The sequence below is a fragment of the Trachurus japonicus genome, chromosome 17 (assembly GCF_045865225.1).
Source record: "Trachurus japonicus isolate A0001 chromosome 17, Traja_1.0".
Taxonomy (NCBI): Eukaryota; Metazoa; Chordata; class Actinopteri; order Carangiformes; family Carangidae; genus Trachurus; species Trachurus japonicus.
This window is the reverse complement of record NC_140923.1, coordinates 26,072,487-26,075,838: the sequence shown is the minus strand read 5'-3', so window position 1 is coordinate 26,075,838 and position 3,352 is coordinate 26,072,487. Positions and strand designations below refer to the sequence as shown.

Here is a 3,352-nt window from a genome sequence, read left to right as displayed (position 1 = left end):
TTTAGGCACTTTTCCAGTCAGAATAATACAACCATCTTAGTGTCTAATAGCTGAGATGTTAGGGTGTGTATAATTTTGCCTTCATACTGTGCGTTTTGCATTATGAAAACACCATAGCTTAGTTCTGGAAGTCGAAAACAAGCAACATATTTAGTTAGACATGAACTTGTTGCTGCACACATGTATCATATTAGCATAACAACACTGTGATATTTTATTCAGAAAGTGTCCTCTTGAGAGCACCTATCCTGACTTATATTCCTTTTAATGTTTCCTAAAAGGTGAAAAACAAAATATTTTGGAAGAACATTTCACAGTCATTTTACCGCAGAAGTGGAAAAGTGAGAAGTTATTGAACTGACTCCATGAACTGTGAGCATTTATCAAAGACGCCTTTATGCGTGTGTGTTTCCACAGAGAAAGCCAGATGCCATTTGGATGTTAGAGGACCTGAGGATGGATGGCCGCTTGTATTTAGAGTGTGGGAGTCAAGTCTCACTGACAGCATCACATCTCAACAGGCTTGCAGATTTTCATTAATCACCCCTTGAAGGCAGCCGCGGGCTCTGCATCCCCAAATGGCTGTGGGTATTGCTTCACCCAAGTTCCATCCCCAACCAGTCGGAGTGTCATGCTGCAAGTGTGTGGTCTCTTAATGTGATATCTCCACTGGCTCTGCAAAACCAGCATGACAGACTGCCAGCACAGCAGCAACCACTTTGATTTTTCCGTAGAAGGATGAATCACTCTTGAATGAACACTTAGTGACCCGTGGCTTAAAGACCAAGATTAGCCCTAGCAACCAAAGCTCAATGGGGGCCGTAATCGATGGTGAGGGCTGGACACCCTGCTGTTTACCTGAGCTCTCTCAGCTGGTCGTCCCATCCGACTCACAGCGAGGTCCTCGCGGCCAGGCCGGACGAGGTCATCAACTCTATGTTGCATCCCGATAAAACAAGATTTATGTCAAGGTGGCAATTTCTCTGGTAAGCATGTGTTGCATATTTCATGTGTGTGTGATGGTGTATGTGCCTTGGCTGTTTTTGGTCTTGCATTGAGATCCTGTATGCTTCATTATTTTGACCTCTACTGAGGTAACGTGCTTCATTTTTGATGTAACCATTAGCAGTCAGGAGCAAATCAGGCTTGAAAGAGGCTACACATATAAGATATCATTTTAAACAGATAATTCAATTTAGTATGTCTCTCAGTCTTACATTTCTAATTATAAAGGCACTGAATAAATAGCTAATTTTGGAAAAAATAAGAAGTTGTAAAATCAACCTGTGTAACAGCATATTTCCTGTCCATTCTCATGACTCCTTTACTAAGCTGAGATCTTATTATCATTGTTAAGTACAGGTCCAGTTTTAACCTAATGTGGAGAAGGCTGAACAGGATGTGACTCAGTGATCCAAACTCCCTCTTTCTTTAGCTGCCACGATGAATGCGTTGCCTTGATGTTTTGATTCATTCATATTATAAGCTTTTGTATAAATGTTTTTTGTAAGGTAAATACATTTGATCTTTTATTATAAATGAAGAATTAAGAATCCATATCTATAGATGCAGATACACTGTCACTGTCATTTATTGGGTACAATAGCTTTCTTGTAGTGCATTGTCTTTAACTTCAATACTCTGTGCACCATTGTTTTCATCTGTCTTGTCTCTTATTGAACATGTTTTGATCTGTGGTTGTTGTGAGCTGTGATTTGTGGCACAATGTGAAGTGAGTGAATTCATATGTTGGAAAAATTCAATAAAAACATGAACAAATAAACAAAAAAAATCGATATTTTCCTTCAATGATCAAACTCCCACTCCTGGATTATTTTTTATTTATATACTTGTTCATCTGTTCATTGTCTTCTGTAGTCTCTCTGCAGCTCAAAGACGTGGCCAGTAAACACTGAGTACGGTCCCGGGGCAACTCTGGTGGGAGTCACATCAAACCATCAGATACAGATTGTACATTTTGGCCAATTTTGGTCTGCAGTGTACTCCCAGCTTCCTGTTGTCATCGTCCTCTTCCTTTCTGCTTTCTGTCCTCTGAGTGACACTCACATGTTCTCTGTAAATTGAATCAGATGGGAACAGCACGTACACACTGTTGAATCAAGATGCTATGAGCTTCCCGTGACTGTTTAAGAACTAATTGTAACTGATGGTTTTGTCTATAGTGTTGGTTTCATCATCATCAGCAGCAGCAGCAGCAGCAGCCCTGGATGGTCACAGACCAGCAACAGGTTTTTGTTGTTGCATGACACGATGGGAAGGATCAATTAAGACACTGTTATGCTACATTGACCATTTATGTACACAGGCCATACTGTGTAATTGGTTCAATTTTCTGCGGAATGTCAGCTGGATCATATTATCTGTATTAAGCCGTCCCTCTCTCTGACCACTCACTTGCTTCAACCATTCATGATCATTTGACCCACGTGAGCGCGGGGGCAGAAATTACACCAGTGTGGTTTATGATTGAGAAATGTTGCATTTAATTTACTCAAACAATGAAAACTGTAATTCGCTTTAAGATGAGACGCCTTGCAAATCAGGTCAGTTTTTCCCACTCTTCTTTTTTTTTCTCCTTAAAACCACAAGATCTTTGGCCGTTTTTCTAATAAAACGTAACTGCACGATATAAACTACAAAGTGCCCTGAAATGTCAAATGCCAGGGTGCAATTAAAAGTCCTAATTATTGCTGCATTAAAATGTTGTTAAGATGGAGATTCTATCGATTTCATGCTTAAAAATAATACTATAACGATTCATTCTACAAAGTAACACCAGCTGTAAAATAAATGTGATAAGCATGTTGTGTGAGAAGTTTAAAAGGTAAAAATTTGCTGTATAGGGAAGCAAAATGGTTTATAATTTCCCACTCTTCTTTTTTTTTCTCCTTAAAACCACAAGATCTTTGGCCGTTTTTCTAATAAAACATAACTGCACGATATAAATTACAAAGTGCCCTGAAATATCAAATGCCAGGGTGCAAGTAAAAGTCCTAATTATTGCTGCATTATGTTAAGATGGAGATTCTATCGATTTCATGCTTAAAAATAATACTATAACGATTCATTCTACAAAGTAACACCAGCTGTATAATAAATGTGATAAACATGTTGTGTGAGAAGTTTAAAAGGTAAAAATTTGCTGTATCGGGAAGCAAAATGGTTTATAATTGAAACAGTGAAGTTCCAGCACCTTGACGACAGAGACGACAGGGTCACATCACATGGAGTAAACCTGATTAGAAGTTGAAGTTAGGTAACAGGGCGACTGCTGACGAGCTATCATTCGTTTCATGTTTCATGACAGACTGACAGAGGAAGTTGCCAGGAG

At 39.1% G+C, this 3,352-nt stretch overlaps 1 long non-coding RNA gene across 1 annotated transcript; it reads left to right on the top strand.

Moving 5' to 3' along the window:
• Window positions 1–203: 203 nt before the first annotated feature.
• Window positions 204–2,737, top strand: LOC146970740 (uncharacterized). Its single transcript, XR_015038066.1, has 2 exons — window positions 204–986; window positions 1,879–2,737. It is a non-coding gene; the product is annotated as an uncharacterized LOC146970740 (long non-coding RNA).
• Window positions 2,738–3,352: the final 615 nt, after the last annotated feature.